The sequence below is a fragment of the Labrus bergylta genome, chromosome 3, assembly GCF_963930695.1.
Source record: "Labrus bergylta chromosome 3, fLabBer1.1, whole genome shotgun sequence".
In the NCBI taxonomy this organism is placed as follows: domain Eukaryota; kingdom Metazoa; phylum Chordata; class Actinopteri; order Labriformes; family Labridae; genus Labrus; species Labrus bergylta.
In genome coordinates this window covers 7,973,260-7,990,539 of record NC_089197.1, presented here as the reverse complement: position 1 = coordinate 7,990,539, position 17,280 = coordinate 7,973,260, and the positions used below count along the sequence as shown (strand labels likewise).

The window sequence follows — 17,280 nt, the reverse complement described above, 5'->3', positions numbered from 1 at the left end:
AGCAGGTGAATCTGTCAAATCTGTCAATCGACTAATTTCAAGGTATAAAAAACAAAAAAGGAGAGTGAAGAGGAGAGGTGTGGAGGAGAGGGAGGAGCATGGAGGAAAAAATTGTCCTTTGCTTGAGCTGCAATCACCTGTGTCCTGCATTGTTGTGTTAGCATGCTAATGTTAGCACACTTTAGTTAGCTGGTAGCTTCACATTGCATGTAAATTGACACAGAATGACCGTGATCTAAAACGCTATGTTCTTCTTCTTTTCTCTAGTGCTTGTGTAAAAAAGATGATTTTATAAACAAGGGGAGGAGCCAGCCGTCCCATCCATGTGAACATGGCTCTGACAACAACACAGCCAGCAGGACTCGAGCTTCTCACTCATTGTAGACAGTCATGACTCAGAGAGACATTTACACAGGATATACTGGATTTCTGCTTTATTTATGTATAACATGTTTTTTGCACTAGAAGCCAGTTTAACTTTTTACAAGCAGTTCATATATGAGCCGACATCCTGCACAACAAATAACTATAAAGTTGCTCATGGCATTATTAGAAAGATTGGTCTGATATCACACTTAGCTGTTCCTGCTAAAACTACATGTAGTTACCATCATTACTGACTTGTAGCCATAAATGTGTAGTTGGGAATGACGTCACAGCCGAGTTGAACACGTACCGGTTGCGAGTTGGCAACAAGTCAGGATAAATGTAGACGCCTTCAGGAGTAGCTTTATTTTGTTAGCTAATACCAGACGATAGCGGCACACTACGTGATAGAATGTGCGCGAAAATAACACGACAACATGTCCATGGATAGAAGTTTTAGCATGATACTATCCGTGTGATCGAGTTAATTACACTACAAGAGGATTAAGCTGCTGCTATAATGTGATATAATATAATTTAACTCGGGCTGCTGTAGGTTCTGTGAGTTTCAAAGTCGGAATCCTACTTCAGGGGAGCATTCCTGATTATGACATGGGGGCTGCATGGGAAGCTTTGGGGGGCCAGATGTGGCTGTGGTTATATTGTTGGAGTTGGTGTAAGTGGTTTTAGTATTGGTGCCAATGGCGGTGTTACTGTTATGTGTATGGTTGATTTTGGTGTGTTTGTTTGTGGGATGGTGTAAGTGGTATTAATGTTGGTTTAAGGTGTGTTACTGGTGGTGTTAGTGGTATGGGTGTATATGTGCCTGTGGTGTTACTGTCAGTCTTGTTGATGTTAAAGGTGTTGTTATTTATGGTCTGTTCTTTTTAAGTAATGTTGCTATCAGAGTTGTTGACACCCACCATGTCAGTTGTGTTTATATAGTTACTGTTAGTGTAATGGATATAAGATTATGCACTATTAAGTTAAACTAATAATACATGTCTTTTAAAAACGCTAAAAATGACACTTAACCCCAAATGGTTCCCGGTTCTTCGTCGGCGACATATGAGTGTGTATTAATGGGATTAGTTACTTCTGATGGACTCTTTACACCGCAGCCTCTACCATCAGTGTGTGAATGTGTAGGTGTGACCTGAAGTGTCAAAGCACTTTGAGTAGTCAGAGGACTAGAAAAGATATATACAAGATCAAGTTCATTTACTGTTAAAATTAACTACAGATTACAGATATTTGAAGCGCTTTAACTCTGATGAGTCATCTTTAATTACACAAAGAAAAGGACTTGTTACTGTCTTAGTGGATGTTTAAAAACTTTATTGGATGAGTATTGATGACATTGTATTGTGATTAAAGTTAACAGAAGTCAAACAGGTTCTTTAAAAAAATCTGTGCTGTGATTTTTATGAAAATGGAAATAAAAATCATTGAAACAATACCACACTAAAGGTTGTGATGTCAAAGTGAATATCAGCACGGCTGTGAGCCGACAATAGGCACAAAGCTTTGGGCTGAACGCTGAAGAAGTGTCTGACGTTCAGAAACACATCGAGTCAACTTTAAAAATTATTATTAAAATGTATATCACACATTTAAAAACAACAAAGGTTGACCAAAGTGCTTAACAAAGAAAAAAGGTAAAACATGAAAAGAATAAGACGTCATAAAATGAGACCGTAAGTGGGTCGGGCTTGGGCAGAGAATCTGACCTCTGGTATAGATACATAAGAATAGGGGCAGGCACCTCATTTGAGCTCTTATTAGCTAACTTAGACTGGGAACAAGGAATGGGGAGTCAATATTGGCCCAACGAGGTGACAGAATGCGTAAGCCATTTTAATGGATCAACAGAATTTATTCATAAAAATGAATTATTACAGAAATACAGTGGGAGATCAGGAACAGGGGGCAGCAGCCTAAAGATCCTCATGAATGTAATGTATTTGGATTAAATCTTTCTCTGTATTTGTTTCGTGCAGACCCTTGTTGATGTAGCAGGACCATTTGAGTTGGAATAGTAAGAGTGCAGGGTACAATTAATCCTCGAATGGTACGTCACAAAACAGTAAAAATCGGTGTTTCTTTGTCAGTGGTAGGAAAGATGCATAGATTGTAGCTGCTGTAGGTTCAATGATGTAAATCCGTAGTTGGAGACACCCCTAATTTTCTACATCAAAGATTCTCGATGCATTTGACTGTTGAAAGACAGCAGGTGGAGGATTGTCTAAATCAGGGGTGCCCAACCTTTTTTGAACCAAGATCTACTTTTAAAGTTGCCAGTCTGCCGAGATCTACCAGTCCACATAGTGAGCCATAGCCTTTACCGACAGCCTACAAACGCATTTAATACTCAAACAACAAACAGAAAATAATATCAGATATAATAAATGAGAGTTCTGTAAAAAATAATGCAATATCGACATACTTTTTTAAAAACTCTTATTTTAGGGTAGGCTACATTTTAATATTACGTTTGTATTTATATCACATATGTTTTTCCCTTAATTTAGTTTACAACAAACAACTTTAATCTGTGTGGAGATGTTCACAGACTACAGCAGGCTGCTGTGAGATGATTTTGCTTTTGTTAAATTAGCTGCAGACACAGTGAGAGTGAACAGAGTAAAGTCTAACCGACCATTTGACTGGGTCACGTGTGTTCACGCCTCGGTCCGTACGGATAACGGATCAACTGTGTGCTGTAGCATTAAAAGTAAAAAGTAAAAAGGTTCGCGTGGTGGCTGGCGCTCCAGTGCAAGTGTGTGTGTATGTGTGTGCGTGTGCGCTGTTTGTTGGTGTGTCTCGTGCCCCGCGATGCTCACAGTCATGACAGCAGAGAGGAGCAGAGAAAAGTAGCTGCAGCTTCATCAAATGCGCTTAATACTCGTAGCATAGTTTCTATATATGACTTTTTTGTAAAACATTTACCCCCCCCCGGTTTTACCTGCACGTCATTGCGCATGCCTGCACTCTCTCAAGCAATTTCATGAATAAATGAAAAATTAAATACAAACAGGTCGGAAGTATACTTGGCTCCCCACACAGGTATCGTGTGTGGGAAACAGTGCAATGAGATGACATTGAAATCACTTTTCTATTTTACAATTGTATTTTATATTGACTAAACATCTCGCGATCGACTGAGAATCAGTCAGCGATCTACCTGTCGATCGCGATCGACTGTTTGGGCACACCTGGTCTAAATGAATGCTGACAGGAAAACATTGAGTTATGAATTAAATGTGAGTCTGAGACAGATGGTCATTGCATTGCAGAGTGTGTGTGAAGGAGATAAAAGTTTACTGTCAGTCAGCGGAATGTCTGAGAATCTTAGACCTACAGAGAGCAAAGAGACACTGATGAACTATAATCACTATCCTGGAAAGCAAACCCAGCATAAAGAGGTTCAGTGAATGTGGTTTTGAAGGTGTGGAGGTGCAGCAGCATGCCAGCGTCGACTATGTAAAAGGACAAAATGCCAGCAGGATGGTTCAAGTACACTGCTACTCTTTCTGAGGAACAGGAGGGTGAGATGTATGTTCCAACACCATTGTGACAGACTTCATAACCATCATGTACAGATCTTCTCAGACACCAGGACTGATCACAGTCCCCAAACTCTAAGTCAATAACTTCTCTGCTGTTCTTTCTTCTGTAAGCCACTGCTACCTCAACCTTTCCTGTACACTCAACTTCCCAGTAACAGCGACCTGTTAAAGCATTTTTACAAAACACTTGAGGAGATTTAAATCTGTTCAGATGATCAAAATAAGGTAGATCCTCCTCCGTATATGTCACCGTCCTTTTGTCAGCAGACAGTGTGAGGTTTCTGCTCAGTGTGTTTGTGTCCACTTCCAGTTCACAGACATCTGACGGAGAAAAAGATACATAAATCAGAACAATCACACTACATATACATATATTATATATATATATATATATATATATATATATATATATATATATATTCTCTGAATCTCATAGCGTTGCCTATTTGAACTTGCCAGGACTACGACTTTTACACAAATCGAACTGCGTGGCCGGCTGCTTAGACAAATCCTGCTGCTGCTGCACTCCCACGGTCGCGACACACCCCGACATGCACAGGGGTGCGAGGGCCCTTCATCACCGCTTGCGTTTTTAATTTTGTTTTGCATCCTACTGGGGCTACACATGTTAAAGGCCACACTCTCGATCTGGTAATATCATATATGGCCTAAAGATCGATAGTGTAGATCTTATTAATTTTTGTTTATCAGATCATTATTGTGTCAGCTTTAACTTGTATGCTCCTGTGACTCCTAAACTCCCACCTGCTCCGGTTTGCTCCCGTATCATCAACTCAACTACCGCAAGTCAATTTTCGCTTTCTCAAATATGTCAGCATATCTGCCCCTCATCCCTCACACGATCATCTGGTCAACTCATTTAATGACATCTGCCGGGGAACACTAGATTCAGTTGCCCCGGTCAAATCTTGTTCAAGATCTTCCTCAAAAATCCTCCCATGGCTCAATGACCATACTCGCTCCATTAAGGGAGAGGCACGTAAAGTTTAGCGTAAATGGAAGACCGCTAACCTCCATGTTTACTTTGAGCATATGAAAGCACTTATGAAAAAATATAATGATGCAGTTAGGGATGCGAGAGCAACCTATTTTTCCACCCTGATTTCACAGAACACCCAAAACTCTTATTTGAAACCCTTGACCGGCTTGTTGGTCCTCCCACCAACAGCAACCTGCACCTATCACCTGATCTCTGTGAGCAATTTAAAGTATTTTCTATTGATAAAATTGGGAAAATCAGATCACGGACCAATAGCACCCATACTAACAGCTCACCTGTCCCTGAACCATCAAATCACAGACCGCCAGGTTAACCTGGCGGAGGTAACCTCTGGCTCTGTCCCTGTCTATTTTAAAACTGCTTTGATTGAACCCCTTCTTAAAAACCCCAACTCTGATCCAACCACTCTGGAAAGCTATAGGCTGATTTCAAAGCTCCCATTCTTAGCCAAGATTGAAAAAAATGAAAAAATTGAAAAGATTGTATTCAATCAACTTCAAGCTCATTTAACAAACAATAATTTATTTGAAAAACTCCAGCCTGGTTTCTGATTTCTTCACAGCACTGAGACAGCTCTTCTTAAACTTTTTAACGACCTTCTTTTGTCTGAAAATATTGGTAACTGCTCCATACAGGTACTTCTGGATCTGTAATCCATATTACTGATCTGTATCAGTAATATGGCCTTAAACTGGTTCAGGTCTTACCTCTATAACAGAAGTTTTGAGGTGTTAATGGCTGGGTCAGTGTCGTCATCAGCAGAATTAGTGCATGGGGTCCCCCAGGGCTCAGTTCTAGGCCCAGCACTATTTTCAATTTACATGCTCCCTCTTGGTAACATCATCCGTAAATATAATGTCAATTTTCATTGTTATGCCGATGACACACACCTTTACCTCCCGATTACACCTGGTAACCATTCAAATACAACTACTATCCTCAAGTGCCAGAAATAAAATAATGGTCAGACAACTTTCTACAACTCAACAACGCAAAATCCGAAGTCATAGTCATTGGTCCCCCATCCAAAAGAATCCAAATTACTGAACAACTAGGAGAACTAGTCCATTATGTGACACCCTCAGCCAGAAACCTTGGGGTTGTTTTTGTGTTTTGAGCCGCAAGTGAAGAAAGTTGTACAGTCCTGTTTTTACCAGCTCAGAAATATAGCCAAGATCGAATCACTCATGTCCCACAAAGATCTGGAAAAACGAATTCATGCCTTAATTTCCTCCCCACTTGATTACTGTAATTAATTATACGCCTGTTTAAGTAAGAAAATCAATCCACTGTCTTCAAACTATCCAAAATGCAGCAGCCTGGCTTTTAACAAAAACAAACAAATGTGCCCATATCATGCCAATCTTAGCATCCCTTCACTGGCTCCCTGTTGATCTTGATTTTAAGATTCTTTTAATTACTTTTAAGGCACAACATGGGCTGGCCCCTTCCTATATTTCTGAGCTTTTAATCCCCTATGAACAAGGACACAGTTTGAGATCCTCTGGCGGAGCCCTACTGGCTGTTCCAAGGTCCAGGCTAAAAACCAAATCAGACAGGGCCTTTGCTGTCAGAGCCCCCAGACTTTGGAACAGCCTGCCAGAGGAGATCAGGCTTGCAGATGCAGTCCCTTGTTTTACATCCCTACTTAAGACTTTTACAAAAATGTTTTATTCGCGCGACATTTTACAAAAACGGTAATTACTTACAAAACACCGGTATGACAGGAAAGCACTGTGAGATTGAGAACATGTTACTGTCTATCTTTTTTTTCAGTCAGTATTTTAACTCAGTCAGTTATAATGTTGAGTCCTGATATATATATATATATATATATATATATATATATATATATTTATACACTACCAGTCCAAAGTTTGGACACACATGATAACAGTATTATCAATAATACAGTATAATATATTATTATAATATAGCTACTGTAAGCTTTATCTCGGGCACACCTACTAATAGAATGGGTTTTCTTTATTTTTTACTATTTTCCACATTTTAGAATAGTAAATATTAAAACTATAAAAACAAAACATTTAATTTTTGTTTTGGAAATAAATGCAAACATACGTAAGCATCAACTTCACTTTACAGTCACAGACAGCAGTATACCCAACCCCATTTTTTTAAATGACAAATGCAAAAGAGGAAGCAGACAAAACAAAAAACACGAAGAAGAGTAATATATGGTAGCAAGATGACATGGCAGAGCCTCTGGATATGAAAGCAGAGAGGCATTACCTATGGGCTATTGGCCTATATGCAATAGTAGAGGATCATGGCTTTGTGTTGCCTATTTATTGAAAGAGCTGCATGCAATCATTACAGACCATTTACATGAACAAAAAGAAGAAATAAAATACATGCATATTTTACAATGCAGCTTGCCTTTCACATACTTACACTTTTTGATACCAGGTTTCAGTCTCTGAAGTCCGCCATAGTCCACCCTGGAAGAAGAAACAAAGTCACACACTCCCTCATACAACTATGGTTGTTCTATATCTACCCTTCAATATAAAGAACGGAACACTGGTTGTATTGATAAGTACTGTTAAGTACAGTGTTGCCACTAGGGGCAGTATGTGCATCCTCTTCAGGATGTTAGGATACTCGAGTGTGAGTAATAAAGTTGTGTCAATAAAGTGTCAATAAAGTTGTTCTGACTATGCTACTCGGTGTGTGTGCTGCATATCAATACACTGGTAAGTCAGACAGACAGCGAAACAGTGTGTTAGCAGCTTTTGTTTCTTTAAGTCCATACTTGAGGCTGTGTAGTCTCCAGTGTGGATCATCCAGTCCAGCAGACAGCTGCTTCACTCCTGAGTCCGCTGGATGATTATAGCTCAGGTCTAACTTTCTCAGATGGGAGGGGTTGGAGCTCAGAGCTAAAGCCAGAGATGTACATCCTTCCTCTGAGACTAGACAGCCTGACAGTCTAAATAAACACACACATGCACAAACACAGATATTTGCTGCAATCTGCTGGTACCAATGCTCTAACCCATACAATTATGTGATATTGCTGCAAGCAAATGTGTATCTATTTGCATCTTGTATGGCATATTGGTATGCATATGTAATACTTAGCAAATCCTTTTTTTCCCTTTGCATTGATTGCTCTTTAAACCAGTTGAACCCTAACCTTAGTGTTTCCAGTTTCCAGTTTTGACTCTCCAGTCCAGCAGACAGCAGCTTCACTCCTGAATCCAACAGGTCGTTGTCACACAGGTCCAGCTCTCTCAGGTTAGAGGACTGGGAGCTAAGAACTGAGGACAGAGCTTCACAGCTTCTTGCAGACAGTTTGCAGTCCCTCAACCTGAAAAGGATTGTCAGTCAGTTAATTTAGAGGTAAAACATGTCAACCATGAAGATGCTGGATAAAATTGAACTAATAGCTGACCCCTGACCTGAGAGTTTCCAATGTACAGTTTGGACTCTTAAGTCCTGCTGAGAGTATCTTCACCCCTGAATCCTGCAGGTTGTTGTTACTCAGGTCCAGCTCTCTCAGAGCAGATGGCTGAGAGATGAAAACTGAAGACAGGCCCTCACAGCTTTTATCAGAGAGTGCACAGCCACTGAATCTGAAACATATTTTCAGTAGATCCCTTCAATAATTTTTTATACAAATCCAGATTATCATTTAGAATAGTTGAACATTTACCTGAGTACAGCTAGATTGCAATTTGGAGCATTGAGTCCAGCTGACAGCAGCTTCACCCCCAAGTCTTGTAGGTTGTTGTTACTTAGGTCCAGCTCTCTCAAGTTGGATGACTGGGAGCTGATAACTGAAGACAGGGCTTCACAGCTTCTTTCTGTCAGGCCACAACTTCTCAATCTTAACATGATCAGGAAACACAGAAAGTATGTGCTGAATGACATTGTTGCTTGACAAATAAAAACAAAAAGCATTTGATGTGGATAGTTATGAATGCACATACAGAGCTTTGTTGGAGGCTTTGACCACTGGCAGCAGCCTCAGAAGAGTCTGTTCTGAAGCAGAGTATTTCTTCAGGTCAAACACATCCAGGTTTCTTTCTGGTGACAACAAGATGAACACCAGGGCTGACCACTCAGAATTACTTAGTTCATCTGTCACGAGACGTCCCGATGTCAGGTACTCTTGAATCTCCTCCACTAGAGAACTGTCATTGAGTTCATTCAGACAGTGGAACAGATTGATGCTTTTCTCCAGAGACACATTTTTACTGATCTTCTTCTTGATGTATTGAACTGTTTTTTCATGGGCCTGTGAGCCATGTCCTGTATATGCAAGCTGAAATTTGAGATGTTTCTGATTTGTCTCCACTGAAAGACCGAGAAGGAAGCGGAGGAACAAATCAAGATGTCCATTTGGACTTTTCAAGGCCTTGTCGACTGCACTCTGGTAGAAAGTTGGTGATCTGTCTACAAATAACTGATACAACCAGGATGGTGTCTTTTCTTCTGACAGAAGATTATCACCATAGGTGGTGAATGTCAGATGGACATGAAGAGCAGCAAGAAACTCTTGAATGCTGAGATGAATGAAGCAGAACACCTTCTCCTGGTACAGTCCTCTCTCCTCTTTAAAGATCTGTGTGAACACTCCTGAGTACACTGAGGCTGCTTTAATATCAATCCCACTGTCTTCAAGGTCTGATTCGTAGAATATCAGGTTGCCTTCCTGCAGCTGCTCAAAAGCCAATTTTCCCAGAGACGAAATCATCTCTTTGTTATTTCTATTCCAGTGTGGATCAGTCTCAGCTCCTCCGTCATACTTGATGTTCTTCAGTTTGGACTGAACCACCAGAAAGTGGATGTACATCTCAGTCAGGGTCTTGGGCAGCTCTCCTGGCTCTCTTGTTTTCAGCATGTCTTCCAGAACTGTAGCAGTGATCCAGCAGAAGACCGGGATGTGGCACATAATGTAGAGGCTACGAGATGTCTTGATGTGGGAGGTGATTGTGCTGGCCTGCTCCTCGTCTTTGAATCTCTTCCTGAAGTACTCCTCCTTCTGTGGGTCATTAAACCCTCTGATCTCTGTCACCCTGTCAACACACTCAGGAGGGATCTGATTGGATGCAGCTGGTCGTGTGGTTATCCAAAGCTGAGCAGAGGGAAGCAGTTTCCCCCTGATGAGGTTTGTCAGCAGCACATCCACTGAGGTGCATTTTCCAACATCAGTCAGGATCTCATTGTTGTGAAAGTCCAGTGGAAGTCGACACTCATCCAGACCATCAAAGATGAACAAGACCTTAAAATCTTCAAACCTGCAGATTCCATCTTCCTTGGTTTCAATAAAAAATTGATGAACAAGTTCCACCAAGCTGTACTTTTGTTCTTTCAGCACATTCAGCTCTCTGAAAGTGAATGGAAATGTGAAGTGTATGTCCTTATTGGCTTTGTTTTCAGCCCAGTCCAGAGTGAACTTCTGTGTTAAGACTGTCTTCCCAATCCCAGCAACTCCTTTAGTCATCACTGTTCTCACTGGTTCTTCTCGTCCAGGTGAGGGTTTAAAGATGTCTACAAGTGTGATCATGGTTTCAGGTTGGTTCTGTTTCCTGGATGCTGTTTCAATCTGTCTGACCTCGTGTTCATTATTGACCTCTGCAGTCTCTCCCTCTGTGATGTAGATCTCTGTGTAGATCTGGTTCAGAAGAGTTGGGTTTCCTGCTTTACCAACCCCCTCACACACACACTGAAACTTTTTCTTCAGGTTAGACTTCAGTTTATTTCTGCAATCTGCAGTTCCTTTGCTCTGAGTTCCTAAATAAACAAAAGAGGAATAAGTAAGTGGATCCTCAGCAAGTCAGGGTTTTTAAATATTGAAGAGTGTCTCAACATTCTTTCCTTATGTATAAGTTTAATTAAGCTTATTGGTGGCTGAATTTATACATGTAAACCTTTAAACCTTGATGTCTTAAACTTCTTTTTAAAATCATGTTAAAGCTTTGAAAAAAACACTTACTGCTCTGCAGGCAGTCAGCTAGCTCCTCCTGCTTCATTCTCTTCAGGAATTGCAGCGTGATCTTCAGAAATGCTTCTCTGCTGACCCCCACCTGCTCGTCTTCATTGCTGACCAGCTCCTCCTCTTCCATACTCTGTAAGCATCCTGGGTCATTTGATGACAGAACCCTCTTAACTCTCTTCAACTCGTTCTTAACAAAAGTGACAATGCTCTCCTCAAGCAGCTGTAACAGATTGATAAATTAAATAAAAGTTTAATTTTAGTGAAGTGACACAAATTTGTCAGTCTGAAGACCCTACTGGCCTTAGCAGACCAGCATAGAGACTGTTAGGATCATCCATCCATCCATCAAACCATCCATCCATCCATCCATCTGTCAAATCATCCATCCATCCATCTAAAATCTAAACTCAATTTTTCTTAAAGTAATGCCTTTAACTGTTGAAAGCAATATTTAATCCGTAGGAAAACACAACTCAACCCACTTTATGTAACCTTTCTTACCAAATGTTTGATAGAGCATCTCACATTAAGGGTTAGTCTTGTCCAATGAATATATGGAGCCAAAAATGCTTTTAATTAATGTGAAGGAAAAAATTGGCCAGGCCCTAGTTCTTCACAAAGTCAAACCGCTCCCTTGTGAGTCTCGGTCTCAAACAACTCAAGTTTCTTTCCTAAACAAAAGAACTCCCCATGATGCCAGGGCTTAGTTATATACATGAGTTCTGGAATACTACATAATGTTTCACATGTCCTTTACCTTGAATGTCACACTATAACTCTGTTTTGATAATGGCTATATAAACGTAGACAATTATTACTATTACATGTACACACCATTATTATGGAGTCCAGGTCTGCTTGATGTCGCTGGGTGGACTGATCGCCAAGAACCTCTGAGTCTTTCTGCTGTACTCTGTGGAGAAAACACAAGGTTTTGGGGACTTCCTTATTGAAATCTGAAAAATGGTTAATTGAAATATTTCTAAACTGATAACCAAGTTTCAGACCTTCCAAATGTTTGTATTTGGCAAGACCTTCATTGGTGTTAACTGCACTATTCTGAGAGTGAAATTCAGTTTTGGGTAATATTTTCAGACTCAAAACTGGTTTTACCATTTCAGTTGTCTTCTTTCTCTAGATATGAGCACGCTCGTCAAAGAGGCTGAGGCAGAGTACCAAGTCCAAAATACATTGAACAGCAGCCCATTGGGTTTTCAGGCACACATTTAATACATTGTCTCTGGCCAGCAGATTTATCCCTAAGGTTATTTTTAAAAGCCTACCATGAGGACAAATCCAGGTCCCTGGTACTACAAAGTACCAAGTACCTTTCCCAATGCCATTTCCCTAAAAATTTAATGGGAGCTTTTGAAAGAAACACACAAGGTCTAGTGTACTATCAATATAGAGAAAGCCGAGCTAACAGGTGTAGAGCCCACATAACCAAAACAGAACAGTATTTTATGTCCTATAATTTGTTTTTGTCAACATGGCCCTACCAACAATGGTCAAGGAGAAACATGCGACATCCCCTTAGCAGCTTTAAAACCTCCGCACTCAGATTCTGCAGCACTAGGACTTGTAAATGCAAAGTGTTGGCTGCAGACATAGTTGTTGAATCAGAGAAGAAGAAGCAGATATGTTCTTTATATATCAGTCCACAATCAAGACAAGATGTTGGATGGTTGGAAGATTTAGCTTCACCAAGACGAGATATACTTCATCCACTCCAAGTGTAGGATGAAGGTATTGCTTACATTTTTTGGAGCAGATGATAGCTTGGACCAGGAAATAGACCAAACAAGATTCAACCCCGCCTTTATGTGGTGTCAGAGTAGTAAAAAAAGGCTTCCCCACTGGGGAAAACCCTGTGATCGCCCCCTTCAGTTAAGGAAACAATTAAGAGAGCTTGGTAAATGCCCAGTTCATACACTTGACATCATGTTTTCCAGAAACAAAGAAGATGAATCTAAATGTTTATGATGTTCTGTTACTGTAGTCAACCATTTTGTTTTCTTGTGTTTTGTGGGTCCTCATGTTCTAGTCTTAGAACACATACTCAAATGTCTGCTCCAATGCTGCCCTTAGGAGAATACTTCATCCAGGTAAGGCCGGCTCTATGCATAGACAATATAGGCAAGCCCTGGTTTACATTTATAAGGCCAAAATGGCTGTAGCTGACAATGCATCCAGGCAAAGTGGTAAGTTTCTGCTTTGATACCATAGCGTGGGATCAAATCATCCCTAGTGCTGAAAGATCGTTAACCTGCTCAAATGATTTATCTACAATCACTATTATAAGCCTCACTATTATATCACTTATCACTATTATAAGCCTTAATCCAGCAGGTTCTATCTTTGAAGTTAGCCTAGGCTAACATACATTCATGTCATCTGCTGTTGTGGTTATTGGAAGGAGCTTTTCCAAAGACATAAACATATTGATGTTCTTTCCTCAGATGAGTCAGATAATAACAAACATCAGTCAGTTCTATAATACTTACCCTTTATTATTAAAGCTAAGAGGATCAGCCATAGACTGGTCACTTTTCATGGACACATGGATCGGTTCAGGACCGTTTGGTCTCTGCTGCTGCATCCTGTAAAAATTATAAAGTGATGAACAAGTGTCAACTTGACAAATGATTACATATGACCAGATCGTGTCCAGATAAAATATAAAACTGTGGAACAAATTCATACTTTCCAAAAAGATGACTTTAGATGTTGTTTTTTATGTCATTATACAGCTTCATATTACACAGAACATACAGTTCAGTTCAATATTTATTGTAGCAGAACGTTGTTTGTGTTTTCCGTCTAGGCTCCGATAGTATCACTCCTCACAGTTTTATTTTACATGCAGAAATTTGAGGAATGATGGGATGATGTCTTAAAACCCCCAGTCGGAGCTTACAGGTGGATGCTAGAGGGGTGGTGGTGCTCAGAGACGCTGCTTGTCAACAGGCAAGGCAGGCAACTGACTGGAGCCTGATACCAGTATGGGGACCCCTGAGGGCTCACAGCAACTGAACTGTGACAGTATGTGTGGACTCACTCTGTCTCTGGTTGTTTAAAATCTGGTGGTGGAGTCATGGACCGAGCACTCTTCATGAACACACAGCTGGCAGCAGATCCAGGTCCAGGTCCAGGTCCAGGAGAGTCTGGTGTGTACTGCTGCTCTGGGCTTTAACACACACACACACACACACACACACACACACAAACAGAGCTTAGAGTGACCTTCCCCCTGACATGGAGAAAAGTCACAGCCAGTATTAGATCACCATTTCACCTCTGAGCTTCATGTTCCTGATGCAGGGTGGTTTTAGAGGGACCGTCTCCCTGCTCTTCGTTCTCACACTGATCCATCACAGAGCTCAAACCTGCAGAGAGATCCACACTCCGTTACTACAACAAGGTTTACACCAACGACACAATAGTTCTCATGTTATTGTAATTTCTTACATTGTCCTAATGGGAGTATTTTAACCTTGTGATTTTATATTCACGTTCATTGTTTCTTAGCCCGAGTTGATTTGTACTCTGGGGGCCAGATGGGAAGCTTTGTGGGGCTGGATGTGGCGTGTGTGTGTAACAGCTGATGATCACTGGCCTAGTTGTTAGTTCGTACCCCATATATCCTACAGTCCTTTAGGTTCGAGGTCGCCGGTTCAAGTCCGACCTGTGGCTCCTTTCCCGCATATGGTTCCCAGATCTCGCTCTCCTGACTTTGTCTCAAGACCACTTTTTGGAGTTTTCATTTAAAAATCAAATGCTTTTTGACTCTGTCTTTTTTTATATCAAGACCACCACTGATAGAGTATTCTTTTCACATCATTACTTTGACCTGAAGGATTTCTATCCCCCGTATATGGCCGCAACCTTTCCGGTGTTACAGTCTAAGTGAGTGACATGCCCCCTGCACAGAAAATGATATTTATATTTAAGTGATATTTATGGTCTTGTTCTTGTATCTCACCGTGCCTTGTTCTTGGTCTTGATCCCTAAATGTCTTGGTCTGGTCTCGGTCTCAGAGCACTCTGGTCTCGGGTATGTATTAAAACATTCACAGACTCTTACCTGAACTGGCTTCAGGTCGACTTCAGGACAGTTTCCACTTCAATGTGTCGATTGAACACTGGGAGAAAAGACGCAGCTCATTCTGGCACATCAGTCCTGGTCTTTTGGGGAATCTGATCAGAGTTCAAATTTATAAGGAGGAGGGTGAGGAAAGAACCGGTCTGACCTGTGACACAATCCAGGACGTGTCTCAGTTTTTTGTAATTAGCTGGCTTAACTTTTGCACTGATTTCTAAGGCATCGACATGAAGTTTGTGTGATTGAAAAACATGTATTTATCTTTTCTGTCTCCAATGCTGCACCTAAAACAGTTCAACAGTCACAGGTATGTTTCTGAGTGCAGGAGAAAGCTGAGACAATCCCACACTGCAAAAACTCTAACCAAAGCAAGTTAATTTGTTGAATAAATATCGAATTATGCTTATTTTTAACAACTCATTTCAAGATGTAAAAAACAAAAAAGGAGGGAGGGGGAGAGTGGGAGGAGAGAGGAGAGGAGAGGTATGAAGGTAGGGAGGAGCACGGCAGACAAAATTGTCCTTCTCCCTCATTGTAGACAGTCATGACTCAGAGACACATTTACACAGGATAGACTTGATTTATGATTTATTTATGTGGAACATGTCGCAAATTCTTCCTTTAAGTCTCTTGAAATGAGATGCATCATTTAAAAGTTAGAATATCTCATTTTAGTCATTTGTTGCCTTCTGCATTAGCATAATATACTTATTAAAGGGAATTCATTTTTGTTTTTATTTTACTTCAAGTACAATGTTTATCTGGACTGTCAGGGGAATGGAACTTACAATAAAAGTATTTATGTATGATTGACAAGAAATTTGATTAAATATACTTGCTTATATTTGAGTTTCTGCAGTGTAAGCAGCTCAAGATGAGACTGTTTGATGAAATGACCACCAGAGGGCAGCAGAGCCCCACAGATGATTTAACAGGGCAAGTCTCTACTGTCTCCATGTGTGCTTTAGTCACTGAGTGAGTGTTTAAAACAGACATACAGACAGTTCAGTCAGTAATCTGTACACTTTGAAAACTCAAATCTTACCAAGCGATAACACACGGTTCACCTGACAAGTCCATTCACAAATCTCAAGTAAAGGTGTACCACCTGAACTGTTTGTAATGAGTTAAATTATCCATCAATGTAGCATGCCAGATTTAGGGAAGTTTCTTGAAATGAGATGTAACAGTACGTTTTGCTTTTTGCACTTGAAGCCTGTTTAACTTTTACAAGCAGTTCATATGAGCCGACATCCTGCACAATCTACTGCTATAATTATCATATAAATTGCTCATGGCATTATTAGAAAGATTGGTCTGATATCACACTTAGCTGTTCCTGCTAAGACTACACATACGTTTCCTATCATTACTGACTTTGTAGCTATAAATGTGTAATTGAGAATGACGTCACAGCCGAGTTGAACACATACCGGTTGTGAGTTGGCAACAAGTCAGACACCAATATAGACGCCTTCAGGAGTAGCTTTATTTTGTTATCTAATACCAGACGATAGCGGCACACTGCCTGATAATATGTGCGCGAAAATAACACTTACGGTCTAAGTGAGTGACACAGAAGATGATGATTTTTCATTTATTGTTATGGTCTCGTCCTGCCTTGGTCTTGGTCTTGTCTCGATCTTGGAGCATTTCAGTCTCAGGTATGTCTTGGTCTTGTGGTCTAAACTACAACACTACATGGAGTTTTCTTCCTCTTCCTGCACTTAGTATTTGGTTTTTGTGTATTTAAAAAAACGAGAAAACATGAAACTAAACTGTGTTGTGTTAACATAAGCCTACAGTATATACAATACTATCTGTGGTTCATGAAAATCACACTTTAAACACTCTCATGTTACACAGAAAGAAACACTTAAGAATCAGAATCCTCTCTGAAAATCTGAAGAAGCCAAAACTATAAACATTCAGAGACAATGTGCTAAAATGATCCTGTTCATTAAAACATTCACAGACTCTTACCTGAACTCGCTTCAGGTCGACTTAAGGACACTTTCCACTTCAGTGTGTCGATCGAACTCTGGGAGAAAAGATGCAGCTCCCCGTCAGTCCTGGGGTTTTATGAAACTTGGGACACAATCCAGGGCGTGTCTGCATTTTTTGTCCTTGCTTTGACAAGAATCGACATGAAGTTTGTGTGATTGAAAAGCATGTATTTATCTTTTCTGCCTCCAATGCTGCACCAAAACAGTTCAATAGTCACAGGTATGTTTCTGAGTGCAGGAGGAAGCTGAGAC

The 17,280-nt window shown here is 40.5% G+C and overlaps 1 pseudogene; it reads right to left on the bottom strand.

Moving 5' to 3' along the window:
- Positions 1-1,501: 1,501 nt before the first annotated feature.
- Positions 1,502-17,207, bottom strand: LOC136178570 (NLR family CARD domain-containing protein 3-like; annotated as a pseudogene).
- Between the last annotated feature and the right edge of the window lie 73 nt (positions 17,208-17,280).